The sequence below is a fragment of the Neomonachus schauinslandi genome, chromosome 5 (genome assembly GCF_002201575.2).
Source record: "Neomonachus schauinslandi chromosome 5, ASM220157v2, whole genome shotgun sequence".
Classification (NCBI taxonomy): domain Eukaryota; kingdom Metazoa; phylum Chordata; class Mammalia; order Carnivora; family Phocidae; genus Neomonachus; species Neomonachus schauinslandi.
This window is the reverse complement of record NC_058407.1, coordinates 159772799-159786952: the sequence shown is the minus strand read 5'-3', so window position 1 is coordinate 159786952 and position 14154 is coordinate 159772799.

The following is a 14154-nucleotide window of genomic DNA, read 5'->3' as shown; positions in this document are numbered from 1 at the left end:
CGTTGACTTTCTTCCTGGAGGTGTGGGGGTTTGTGTGGCCCGCGCCGAGGGCTCAGTATAGGGGCGTCATTGCAGGGCACCAGTAACCACCTTGAATTGCTCGGTGGTGGTCGGCAGCTTTTCTCTCTGAGTTCCGGGCTCCCACGAGCCCTGTTTCAAGGGAAACAGTCCTTAGTAATAGTAGTAGACTTTAGTATTAAGGGATCGGGGGTGGAATCCCGCTGCTTGAGAGGCTGTATCATGAAACGTTTAAACTGGAGCTGGGCTACTGGTGGGGAGGAAGTGGGCATCCACGAACTTCTTGCACTGTGAAGGCGCCCCCACCGCCAAACCAGAGCCTGCGCTTCCACTAGTTCTCCTTCCCCAGAATTCTCTGGTCCAAACCTGTACTTATTTTCTTGGTGGAACAAGAAAGCCTGAAGCCTAGAATCCTGGGTCTGAGATGAAGGTGCAGAGTACCCAGCCCAGCAGAATTCTCTCTTCTGGGACTTAGTGGTAAAAGTAATGACACAGAGAGGATGATATGGAAAGAGCAAAATCCGTAAGAGCTGGTGTGGAAAGTGAAGACTCCTCCCCAGCTCTGCAAGCAAGGACTTATCCAGATAGCTCTCCCAGGACTACAGCCAACTCTTTGTAACACAAGCCTGCAGGGACTTCTGGAAATCCATGATGAGACTTCTGATGAGGGTAGGCAGCAGCTCTTCCAGCTAGAGGTGTTCTCGCCCCTGGATCCCGGCTGGCTGTATGGTGCCTGAAGATGTTCCTTAGGGGTATGGTGATGCTTCCAGCTGTGAGTTCTTGGAGAACCTTCTCAACCTTGGTGAGTTGAGAGCCCCTCTGCAGGCTCTCACTTTTCTCTTTTTTAAGATTTTATTTATTTATTTGACAGAGAGATAGAGAGAGAGCACAAGTAGGCAGAGTGGGAGGCAGAGGCAGAGGGAGAGGGAGAAGCAGGCTCTCCGCTGAGCGGGGAGCTGGACGTGGGGCTCGATCCCAGGACCCCAGGATCATGACCTGAGCCAAAGGCAGCCGCTTAACCGACTGAGCCACCCAGGCGCCCCTCACTTTTCTCTTAAACAGGTGCTTCCTAAGCCCCAGGGCAAGAAAAGCTTTCAAGGGCAGAGCATGCCTGATGAGAGTTTTGATTCTTTGGGTCTCCTGAAGAAATCAACACGAAGGACAAAGGAAGTAGCCTAAGGAAAGGGCCTGGGCCTGAGAATCTGGTAGGGAGGGCGCAGCCCTAAGACCCTAAGTTGGGGCGCTGGAGTTCATCCAATTGAAGTCTAATGTAGACTGGGGTGTCTTGGCCCTACGCCCAGGCCACTAATGGTGAGCCTAAGAGCCTCACGGTCTCACCTCTGCCTTCTTTGTGACTACCATTTCAACAACTCTTACCTTACCCACCACCTGTGTACATGCTCTAGGGCATGGCCAGTGTGTGCTGATCCAGTGGCAAGAGGCCCCACGTAGCTTTCAGTGGGGCAGTGATGTGGCTGGAGATTGACACATGGATGTTTCATTCTCCGGAAACTCTGGGCCCCTTTAGACTCTGGGCCTCACTTCTGCTTAACTGTTCCGGGCCTCAGTGGCCTCACTTGTAAAATGGGAACAATAAACGCTGTCATGCCTATCTCAAAATCGACTTCAAAGATCAAGATCAAATGAGAAGTCACATCTGAATGTACCTGATAAATTAAGTCTCGGGTTACAGGCAAAATGCAGGTGATAAAACTATCTCTTCTTTCTCTCAGAGTACACTATCCTTTCTGGCCCTCGAGCCAGCTCTGCTCAGTACCTTTGTCTGCAGAAGCTTCTAGACTGAGCTCCGGATCAGCCAGGGTAGGGCAGGTTGGGTTGGGTTGTGGCTGCAGGGTATTGGGAGGGGTGTGATGGTCAGCTAGAGCTCCTTTGCTAAGAACCGCCCCTGAAAAATGACAGGAAGCTTTGAGTTTGGGTTGCTGGTCTGGTTGGCATCAACCATTTAACAAGATTTCAACACCTCCTACATGCTGTGCCTGGGGATAGACAGGTGCTTACCCCCAGGAAGTTGGAGTTTACGTCCCTGTATACAAAATTGGCATTGACTGCTACTTCCCGCAGCTTCAGCTCTCTTTCCCCTTAAAGGGCTTGTCCCAGCCAGGTGTCAGCAATTCCTGATGAATTTAATTCCCCAGGTGAGGAGCTTTCAAGACCCACCTCTGGGGGCTTTCCACTCTGGTCAGCTACTATGAGTTGCCAGAATTTATATTGGTCTGAGAAAGCTGGTCCTGCCTCTGGTCTAACTCCGCTTGCCCAGTTAGAGAGCCACCTGCCACTGGTACTCTATTTGTCTCCTTTTTCTTTTTTTTCTTTCTTTCTTTTTTTCTTTTTTTGAGGGAGAGATGATAGGAAGGTGTCAAGTTTAGACGAACTGAATGATAAAGTGATAGGGCTTATGGTGAGATGGGGAGAAGGTTGAGGAAAGTAGAGAGAGAATCAAGAAGGGTGAAGGGAGATGTCCATTAATATCTGAAACAATGGAATGTCGCTATACCAGTTGCCAATTTATTACCTTTCAGCTCCAAATTCATTCTTCTTGCCTCCTCTGTGAAAAGGGATCTGAGCCCTTTAAATATATTTTCTTTGCCAACTGGCAAGACAGCTGGGGAGCCATTGCAGAAAAAAAGGGGTTTGCTTCCTGGTTCCAGTGAGCCCTATTGGCAGGCTCCTGGGGTACAAGTGGGTTCCCCTGCTCCCAGGTTCTGAAATGCAGGCACCTTCTCCAGGCCCAGGCTCCTGGCGGGCCCAGTGGCCAGCAGCTCCCCCCGGTATATTCCTTGGACGGTTCTCTGCTGGAATGCCTCTGAGACACCTTCCTGTGAACAGTTTTCCCTGATTTCCAGCAAGTTCCACCAGAGGTGGCACCCCAGCAACTTCTGTGCTCTCTCCAAAAAGTTCTGGATCTCACCCCAGGGAGGCCCAGGTAGAGGCTATTCCTTGAGTGCTATATCCCCAGCTGGGGTAGTGACTTCTTACATCTGCTATTCCTGCATTCTTTAGAATCTTTACTTCCTATTATCTGTAGGGGGCAGAATGGTGTTCCCCCACCTCAAATATATGTTCAAATCCTAACCCCCAGTTCCTAACTGTGACCTTATTTGGAAATAGAATCTTTGAGGATATAAGTGAGGTCATATTGGATTAGGGTGGGTGCTGATCCAATGACTGGTGTCCTTGTATGAAGAAGGAAATTTGGACACAGATAGGAAGGAGAACGCCATGTGAAGGCATGCACAGAGACACAGGAAGATGCCATGTGGCGACAGAGGCAGAGACTGGAGTGATGCATCTCCAAGCCAAGGAATGCCTGAGATTGCTAACAATCGCCAGAAGCTAGGAAGAGGCAAGGAAGGTTATTACCTGGGATCTCAGAGGGAGTGTGGTCCTGTCGTTGCCTTGATTTCGGATTTCCAGTCTCCGGAACTATGAGAGAATAGATTTGTGTTGTCTTAAGCCACCCGGTTAGTGTAACTTGTTAGGGCAGCCCTGGGAAACTAATACACATTCCATTCCCTCATTTCTCTACCCTGTTATAGTTGATAATTCTTTTTTTTTTTTTTAAGATTTTATTTTTAAGCAATCTCCCCACCCAGTGTGGGGCTCGAACCCACAACCCTGAGATCAAGAGCTGCATGCTCCACTGACTGAGCCAGCCAGGTGCCCCAATAATTCTTCTGGTTTTTTTTTAAGATTTTATTTATTTGAGATAAAGAACAAGACAGAGCATGAGTGGGGGGGGAGGGACAGAAAGCAGACTCCCCACTGAGCAGGGAGCCCAACATGGGGCTGGATCCCAGGACCCTGGGATCATGACCTGAGCGGAAGGCAGACGCTTCACCGACTGAGCCACCCAGGTGCCCCTGCCCCAATAATTTTGTAGAATAAACTTGTCCTTGTTCAAATTACTGTGTACTTTCCCTCTCCTGATTGGACGTAGACTTACGCTGTCACCAACAAAAATACCAGTGTTTTAGCATTAAATAAAACAGAAGATCTGAGAGTCCCTACTGTAATTACATGCAGATACTTGAGAGAGTAGGCCGTTTTCAAGAGAGGCTTAAAGTTTGCATTGCAGACATATTCCATAAAGGCATTTTGAATGCTCCTTTCACACTTGAGGAGAAAAAAGAAGGAAAGAAAGGAAGAAAATGAGCACAGATGGTGCCTGTGAGAACAGCTGGCTCAGCTGGAATGGAGGAAGTTGAGCTGGACAGCCGCCATGTTGTCTAAAGGCAATCCCTGGCATCCTCTGGTTTCAGATGCAGGTCAGCTTTAGACAGCACTCAGGAAACAAGTGTAGGTAGAGGTTTCTGGAAATGACTGTGCTTGGTGTTGCAGGCTGGGAAGGCTGAGGGACAGTGATACTCAGGGCTAGAGTGACAATGTTGGGGCAGGGAGGTCCGTCACACACACACACACAGATTCACATCTCCATGATCCTTCCTTCAGAGAAAGAGGCCTAGATGGGGGACAGCAAGGGCCCTGGCTGGTGGAGAAGGCTCTAAATATGGGCTAAGGTGTCCATTTATTTGCTCAACACATTTGTTGAATCCCAAGCACATACCAGACACAAAAGCTACCATGGTGAACGAGACAGAGAGAGACAAGTAAATAGACACAGAGCATAGTGAGATAAATGCTGAACTCAACTTGTGTACAGGTTCCTGAAAGAGCACAGAAGCAGAGCTGGAGAAGGAGACTTCTCTGAGAAAGTGATGAATCATCTGAGAATTGAAGGAAAGGGGGTCAGGAAGGGAGACTTTCCCTGGATTACCTCAACTGTGCAAAGGGCTAGAGGGCAAGCTCAGGAGGCTGCAAACAATTTGGTCGGCAGCCTATCAGAACTACTGCTTGCCTTTTAGAATATTTTGAATGCTCCTTTTACTACGATGAAATGAATGGAGAAGTAACATATTTACAGTGCTACTTTTATTTTCTTTTATTTTAAAAGATTTTTATTTGAGAGAGAGAGGCAGAGGGAGAGGGAGAAGCAGGCTCCCTGCTGAGCAGATGCGGTGCTCGATCCCAGGACCCTGAGATCATGACCTGGGCTGAAGGCAGACGCTTAACTGGCTGAGCCACTCAGGCGCCCCCAGTGCCACGTATAAAAACCCAATATAATCCTCACTATAAAACACAAAGTCATTTATTTTAAAATGTGTATCCAATCGTATAATATAATAATTAAATACATAATTTAGAATCAAAATTACAATTACAGGCAACGATATGAATTTTAGAAGGAAAAGAATCCAGACACAAAAGAACATATATTTATATATGTGCGTATATGTATATATATATAGTGTGATTCCATTTGTATTACATTTAAAAAGAGGCAAAACTAGGGGTGCCTGGCTGGCTCAGTCAGAGGAGCTTGCGACTCTTAACCTTGGGGTTGTAGAGATTAATAAAAAAATAATAAACTTAAAAATATATATTTAAGGAGTCCCTGGGTGGCTCAATCGGTTAAAGTATCCGACTCTTGGTTTCAGCTCAGGTCATGATCTCAGGGTCCTGGGATCGAGCCCCACGTCGGGCTCTGCACTTGGCATGGAGTCTGCTTGTCCCTCTCTCTCCCCCACTGTGCCTCCCCCAGCTTGCGGCTCACTCATGCTCTCTCCCTCAAATAAATAAATAAATCTTTAAAAAATATACATATATAATTTTTTTTAAAGAGACAAAACTATAATGTTAGAAATCAGACTAGTAACCTTGGGAAGGACAGTGACTGGAAGGTGCATGGGAGGGTCTAGGGTGCTAGAAATGTTTTGGTTTCTTGATCTGGGTACTGGTTATGTGGATGTATTCACTTTTGTGAAAATTCATTGAGCTTACACTTAAGAATTGTGCGCATTTCTGTATTATTCTTTAAAAAATTAAATAACGTATATCACAATATGTAAATGCTTGGGGAGGGCTTTGTCATAAGATTTAGTGAAGTGGTCATAATGAACTCATCATACGCGTGCATCTGCATACAGGGATCTCTATGAATTCAGCAGCTACAAGCTCATACTCAAATTCAAGTGGGCCCATCTGTGCCATTATTTTCCAAAATGGCAAATAATTCTTGGTGTAATTCCAAACAAAACAAAATACAAGCTTCCCTTGGTATATAAAGGTGTCTGCCTCTCTGGAAAAGTGAGGATTAAAACTACTCTTTTTGTGGCGCCTGGGGGTCTCAGTCATTAAGCGTCTGCCTTTGGCTCAGGTCATGATCCCGAAGTCCTGGGATTGAGCCCCACATCAGGCTCCCTGCTCAGTAGGGAGTCTGCTTCTCCCTCTGCCCCTCACCCTGCTCATCTTCTCTCTCTCTTTCAAGTAAATAAATCTTTGAAAAAAAACCCTGTGCTCCTTTTTAAAACGGTTTTTAAAAAAGTTTTATTTAAGTAATCTCTACACCCCATGTGGGGCTTAAACTCATGACCCCAAGATCAAGAGTTACATGCTCTTCTGACTGAGCCAGCCAGGTACTCCAGGATTAGAACTATACTTATAAATGTGTGTTTATGTATAAAATGGATTTAGGTTCTGTACTTGCATAATTATAAATGTGTTTTGACCTACATGAATGTCCATGAATCATTCCGAAAATGGTGGAGGACAAGGGACATGTTTTTCATTGAACAAGGCTGTCTGCTATCGTGTAGGACAACTGATATCCCTGGGTCCACCCATTAAATGCCAATAGGTCCTGCATCACTGTGACCAAAAAATGTCCCCACAAATTCACAGAACACTCCCTAGGGGGTAGCACTGTCCCCTGTTTAAAGCCACTGGTTTAGGGCCACAGATTTAGGGCATAAAGATCAGCAACTTGGGGGGGGAGCGCCTGGGTGGCTCAGTCGTTAAGCGTCTGCCTTCGGCTCAGGTCATGGTCCCAGGATCCTGGGATCGAGCCCCGCATCGGGCTCCCTGCTCCGCGGGAGGCCTGCTTCTCCCTCTCCCACTCCCCCCTGCTTGTGTTCCCTCTCTCGCTGTGTCTCTCTGTCAAATAAATAAATAAAATCTTAAAAAAATAATAAAAATAAAATAAGTAGATAAAATTCACTTTTTATTTTTTAAAGATTTTACTTATTTGGGCGCCTGGGTGGCTCAGTTGGTTAAGCGACTGCCTTCGGCTCAGGTCATGATCCTGGAGTCCCGGGATCGAGTCCCACGTTGGGCTCCCTGCTCATCAGGGAGTCTGCCTCTCTCTCTGACCCTCCCCCCTCTCATGCTCTCTCTCTCTATCTCATTCTCTCTCTCAAATAAATAAATAAAATCTTTAAAAAAAAAAAGATTTTACTTATTTGACACAGAGAGAGAGAGAGAGCAAGCTGGGGGTGGGGAGAGGCAGGAGAGGGAGAAGCGGACTCTCCACTGAGCAGGGAGCTCTACACAGGGCTCGATACCAGGACCCTGGGATCATGACCTGAGCTGAAAGCAGACGCTTAACCGACTGAGCCACCCAGGCGCCCCTAAAATTCACTTCTTAATAGGTAATACATTGACATGGTTTATATTTTTTAAATAATTTTCTAGTCAGTCCTAGCCCCCTTAGGAAATCATTCTTATTAGATTCTTATCTATCCTCCAGAGTTTCTTTGTGCATATAAAAGCAAATATCCAATCTACTCTTCTTCTGCCTGCCTTGTTTATACTTAAAAGGTAGCATTCAACACACACCGTTCTGCTCTCACCCATACATCCAGAAGCTTTTTCCTCCGCAGTGCGTAGAGCACTTCTGTGTTATTTTCAACAGCTGCCTACTTGGTCATTGTGTGACTATACCACAGTTTCTTTTCTTTTTTTTTTTTTTTTTTAAAGATTTTATTTATTTATTTGAGAGAGAGAGAATGAGAGACAGAGAGCACGAGAGGGAAGAGGGTCAGAGGGAGAAGCAGACCCCCGCTGAGGAGGGAGCCCGATGTGGGACTCGATCCCGGGACTCCAGGATCATGACCTGAGCCGAAGGCAGTCGCTTAACCAACTGAGCCACCCAGGCGCCCTATACCACAGTTTCTTTAATCACTCTCGTATTGATCGGATTTAAGTTGTTTTCTACGTTTCAGTACTATAAACAATGCTTCAATGATAACCTTTACATATGTGTCACTTAGCACCTGTGCTTTATAGTGGAGATTTTTAAAAAAAAGATTTTATTTATTTAACAGAGAGAGACACAGCGAGAGAGGAAACACAAGCAGGGAGAGTGGGAGAGGGAGAAGCAGGCCTCCCGCTGAGCAGAGAGCCCGATGCGGGGCTCGATCCCAGGACCCTGGGATCATGACCTGAGCCGAAGGCAGACGCTTAATGACTGAGCCACCCAGGTGCCCTGGAGATTTTTTTTTTAAAGATTTTATTCATCCACTTGGCAGAGAGAGAGTGCACACAAGCAGGGGGAGTGGCAGGCAGAGGGAGAAGCAGGCTCCCTGCTTGCTCCCCAAGCAGGGAGCCTGATGCAGGGCTTGATCCCAGGACTCTGGGATCATGGCCTGAGCCAAAGGCAGCTGCTTAACTGACTGAGCCACCCAGGTGTCCCTATAGTGGAGATTTTTGAAGAAGGACAAGACAAAATTAAGATGATGTTTTAGGAAGATTTAGCAACTCCTGTGCAAGATGAGTTTGGGAGTAGGTATATATGGGGGCAAGTTATTAAAATAGGCTAGATATAATAGGGAGGGGGGTGTGGTGATTTTACAAGTATATCCATTGATTCTTAGAATCTTCTCCCCTCAGAATTGGAGCCTAATTCCCTCCTCTTGAGTATGAGCTGGACCTAGTACTTCGAATCTAATAAATGGAAGAAAGCAGAACTTACAACGTGTGACTTTGGGGACCAGATCATAAAAAGACACTCTCTTTTGCTCTAACCTGGATCACTTGCTCTGGGGGAAGCCAGATGACATGTTGTAAGTAGCTCTATGGAATCCTATATAGAGACCCACTTGGGAGAAACTGAGGCCTCCTGCCAACAGCCACGTCAGTGAACTTGGAAGCAAATCCTTCAGGCCCCGTCAAGCCCTCAAATGGCTGCAGACCTGGCCAACATCTTGCCTGCCACCTCATGAGAGACCCTGACCTACAGCCATCCAGCTAAGCCTCTCCCAAATTCCTGACACATGGAAACCGAGATGATAACTCTTGTTGTTAAGCTACTAAATTTTGAGGCCATGTATTATACACAGGTAGAATGATGGGAATGGAAAAGAAAGCGAGGGTAAAGCAATCATCTGGAAGTATCTCTTACTTCTGTTTATTAGAAATTATTTATACTCTCCCCTTGCAATGTAAACTTCTTGAGGAGAGGATCTTTGCCTACCTTTTCACTGGTTTATCTTTTTTTTTTTTTTTAGATTTTACTTATTTATTTGAGAGAGAGAGAGAGAGCGTGAGCGGCGCAAGCAGAGGGAGGGCAGATGGAGAGGGAGAGAGAGAATCTCAAGCAGATGCCACACTGAGCACGGAGTCCGAAGCAGGGCTCGATCTCATGACCCTGAGATCATGACCTGAGCCGAAACCAAGAGTCAGACGTTCAACCAACTGAGCCACCCAGGCGCCCCTTCACTGATTTATCTTAAGCTTCTAGTATATAACAGACTCTCAGGATTGGCAGGGAAAAGCCATGAAAAAGAAGGGGTCAGATATCAGTAGGTCTGATATGCCAGTAACAGGAGTGAAGTGTAGTTGAATAGTCAATTAAAATATCTAGAAAAAGTAACAAGCAGCCAGTTTGATGTGGAGGCCTAGAGGAGGATTTCTCCACCTCCGCACTGTTAATAGTTTGGACCAGATTCTTTTTTGTTGTGAGGAGCATGGTAAGATGTTTAGTAGAAGTAGCCCTAACCTCTACCCACTAGAAGTCAGTAGCACACACACCACCTCCCTGTCCTCCTCTCCCTGCCACCGCCCTCCCTCCTCAAAACCAAAAAATATCTCTAGACATTGCCAAGTGTTCCCGGGGAAGGGGAATCACCCCCCAATCCCCAGTTGGGGATCACTGTCCTAGAGGACAGAATCACAATTGAACCCAAGGGAAAGGGGTTGGATCCCTGAATCCTGGGGAAATGCACTTTAAAAATGAAGATTGTCAGGGCACCTAGCGGGCTCAGTCAGAAGAGCATGTGACTCTTGATCTCTGGGTCATGAGTTCGAGCCCCACGTTGGGTGCAGAGATTACTTATAAATAGATAAATAAACTTTAAATTTTTAAAAAAATAAATAAATAAAGAGGAGGGCTGTGGGGCACCTCATGGCTCAGTGAGTTAAGTGTTGGACTCTTGATCTCAGCTCAGGTCTTGATCTCAGGGTTGTGAGTTTAAGCCCCGTGTTGGGCCCCACACTGGGTATGGAGCCTACTTAAAATTAAAAAAAAAAGAAGAAGAAGAAGACTGTGACAAAAGACAGAAGAGCCAGAAAAGTAAAACCAAAGCAAAACAGAAAGGGATTCAGAAGCCAATGAAAGCAAGTGGCAGAGTGTTTTAATGAGGTAGTTGGCAGGACTTGGGAGAGAATTGTTTTAAGGGAATCGAGTGACAAAACCCTGTTGCAGTGTGTCTGTGCGTGCCTGTGTACAAGTAGGTGAGACAGGTCATGAAAAAGTAGATGCAGTCTGGTAGCTAGCAACAAGAAAGCGACCAGGCAAATATGGAACAACATGGTCAAAAGCAGAGAGAAAGAATCAGAGAGGGTGAGGCTGCAGGGAAACTGGGAAGAGAGAAAGCAAAGGTGTATTCCACCTCCATTCTTCATTCCTGGAGGGTCTTGAAAAGGACAGAGTATCAATCTTTCCCCTTCTCAAGAGGGAAAGAGGATGTTTTTGAAGGAAGGAAGAAGGGAACAGAGCCCCAAACAAATTAAGTTGGAGAAAAGCATGAAATGGGATCTGGACCCTACCCTTAGCTTCCTCAGACTAATTTCAAGAGATTGGCTTCCTGGATTGGGAGCCCTAAGAATTTTCTCTTGCAGCACCTGGCTGGCTCAACTGGAAGAGTATGTGACTCTTGATCTCTGGGTCTCAAGTTTGAGCCCCATTTGGGGCATAGACGTAAATAAATAATACTTTAAAAAAATAAAAAGTCAATTTAAAAAAGAATTTTCTAAACAGTATGAGACCATGGCATTCTTTTAGAACACAGTAGACCACAGAAGGTTCTGGAAAGGATACTCCTGTGCATTTGTACTACTCTTCCATGAGTTAAGACCCCTGTTTACTCTAATGTGAATGAACAAAAGCAAAAACCTCTTTTCACCTCCAGGTTCTCCTCTTCCAAATCTTAAAACCATATAACTCCCTTGCTCAAGAACATTTAATACCTCCCTGCCACCTACAGTATAAGGACCAAAATTCTTGTTTCATTTTCAGAGAAAGGGATTCCTCCCTTTTCTAGGGCTGCTGTAACTAAGTACCATAAACTGGTTTATGGTTTCAAACAACAGAAATCTATTCTCTCACAACAGAAATTTATTCTCTCACAGTTTTGGAAGCTAGAAATCCAAAATCGAGGTCCCAGCTGGGCCATGTTCCCTCTGAGACCCTGATCAGAATTTGCTTCTTCCCAGCTTCTGATGGTGGCCACCAATCTTTGACATTCCTTGGCCTGCAGCTGCGTCATTATAATCTCTGTCCTGTCATCACATGGCATTCTCTTTGAGTCTGTCGTTGGGTGTCTGTTTTCCCTTCTTATAAAGACACCAGCCACTGGGGCACTTGGCTGGCTCAGTCGGTACAGCATGCCTCTCTTGATCTTGGGGTCGTGAATTCAAGTGCCAAGTTGGGCATAGTGCTTACTTAAAATAAATAAATAAATAAACAAACAAGTTCTATTAGATTAGGGCCCACTCTAATTGGGTGTGAGCTCATCTTAACGGGATTACATTTACAAAGACCCTATTTTCAAATAAAGTCACATTCTGAGCTGTTGGGGATTAGGACTTGAACATTTCTGGGGACATTGGCAAAAACTCTCCCTCAGATACTCTACACTAGAGCCAAAGTGATCTAATTATTACCATGCTATGAATCCTATGCTTTCCCACCCTCTCCCAGGCCATCGTCATGTCTCTATTTGTCCATCCTTGAAGGCCCAGATCAAATGGCACCTCTTCCCTGAAGCCTTCTTCAAGTGCCTTCCTCTGATCTTCTAGGGCATTTCTCACTGTCCCTTCTGCCCTGCATTTATTTGTGTTCCTTTCTAAAATGCTGCTCAACTCAAAGAACTGGATGGAGGACAAATTAGATAATACACGGGGAAGTTTTGGAATACTAGAGTGTGCTCAAATTTTAGCGAGGTGACAAAGAACTTTCACACACTTTAAAACAGCTTTACTGAGGTAGAGCTCACCTACCACATAATTCACCTCTTCGAAGAGTGCAATTCGAAGGCGTCCTATTAGCATCACTACAACCTAATTTTAGGACATTTTCATCACTCCCAAAAGAAACTTCATATCCATTCACTGTCACTTTCTATTTCCCAACCCCCCTCCCCAGCCCTTCTTCTACAGATCCGTTTATTCTGGACATTTCATATAAACCTTCACACATTTTAATTTGACTCCCACAAGGACTTCTCTTCATGGGAATTTTTTTACAATGATCTTTGGGGATCAACACCCCTATTTTTCAGGAGTAAACTGACTGTTGTTGAGGATGTGTAAAACCTAAACTTGCACATGGATTTCGGATTCACTGCATAGAGGAGCTGCTATCTTTTTTTTTTTTTTTTTAGATTTTATTTATTTATTTGAGAGAGAGAGACAGACAGAGATAGTGAGAAGAGAGCATGAGCAGGGAGGAGAGAAGCAGGCTCCCACTGAGCGGGGAGCCCGATGTGGGACTCTATCCCAGGACCCTGGGATCATGACCTGAGCCGAAGGCAGATGCTTAACCGACTGAGCCACCCAGGTGTCCCAGAGGAGCTGCCGTCTTGAGCTCCGGAGTGGGAAGGCCGCAGTCCTCCATCCAGCAGCCCCGTTGGAATCGAAGCTGCGCCGGGAGGAGCTAACCCCAAGCTCCGCGGGGAGAGCTGCCTGGGTTCTCCCCCCTCACTCTGGCCGCTGCATTGCAAGTGAGAGCAGCCACCAGCCACCTCTTCCTCCAGGCACCGGGGTCACCCGCCCCACTAGGCTCCAGAGAGGCGCGGCGGCAGGTCACTCCTGCAGGCGCCATTCACACCTCCCCGGTCCCCGAGGCCCAATCACCTTGCAGCTTGTTTCAGCGTTCTACCGGAAATGGCCTATCAACGAGCGCGATCCTGGGACGGCCCCCAGCTCCAGCGGCGTCCAGAGTCGCGTGCCGCAGCGCCCAGGGCGGCGAGGAGCCGGGAGTCCCAGCCGTGCTTGCTTCAGTAAGGTGAACTTGACCTAGCGAGGAAAGGTCATCACACGGCTTTGGCGGGAGCCGCGGTGAAGCTGGCGTCGCTAGGTTTGCTACGGGACTTTCTCAGGATACGGATCCAAAATGAGAGGTCCTCCAGGGGCTCATAAACTTAAGGGGCGGCCTGGGGCTCCGAGTGGGGAGGAACGCAGGACGGGAAGGAGGCGTCCCCAGGCCGACGTGGGTCTAATTAAGAAGTCGGCAGAAGTCCTAGCCCTACATACCCACCCCCTCCCAAGCTGCCGTATTTTTTAAATTGGGGGGGGGGCGGGTAATGACTAAAAAAACAAAACAAAAAGTACTGCAGTGGTGTATCTTAAATGCATTTAGCATACTGATGCTTTTAATACAAAAATACACTGCAGTGTAATTTTGCTATTCACAAAATAACTATAAGAGAAAAATAATACATAAGGTAAGGTCTAGTAATAGTTTCTGGGTCCAGACTACTTGTTTGAAGATAAAATCAAAAGTTTACATTCTAGGGGCGCCTGGGTGGCTCAGTCAGTTAAGCGGCTGCCTTCGGCTCAGGTCATGATCCCAGGGACCTGGGATCCAGTCCCGCATTGGGCTCTCTGCTCAGCAGGGAGTTTGTTTCCTCTCCCTCTGCCCCTGCCCCTACCCCTGCTCTGCTCTCTCGCTCACTCTCTCTCAAATAAATAAATAAAATCTTAAAAAAAAAAAGTTTACATTTCAGTTTCCTGAAAATAAGGCCTGGGGCCAAAGACCCTCTGCCTCCCACCAGCCTAGGC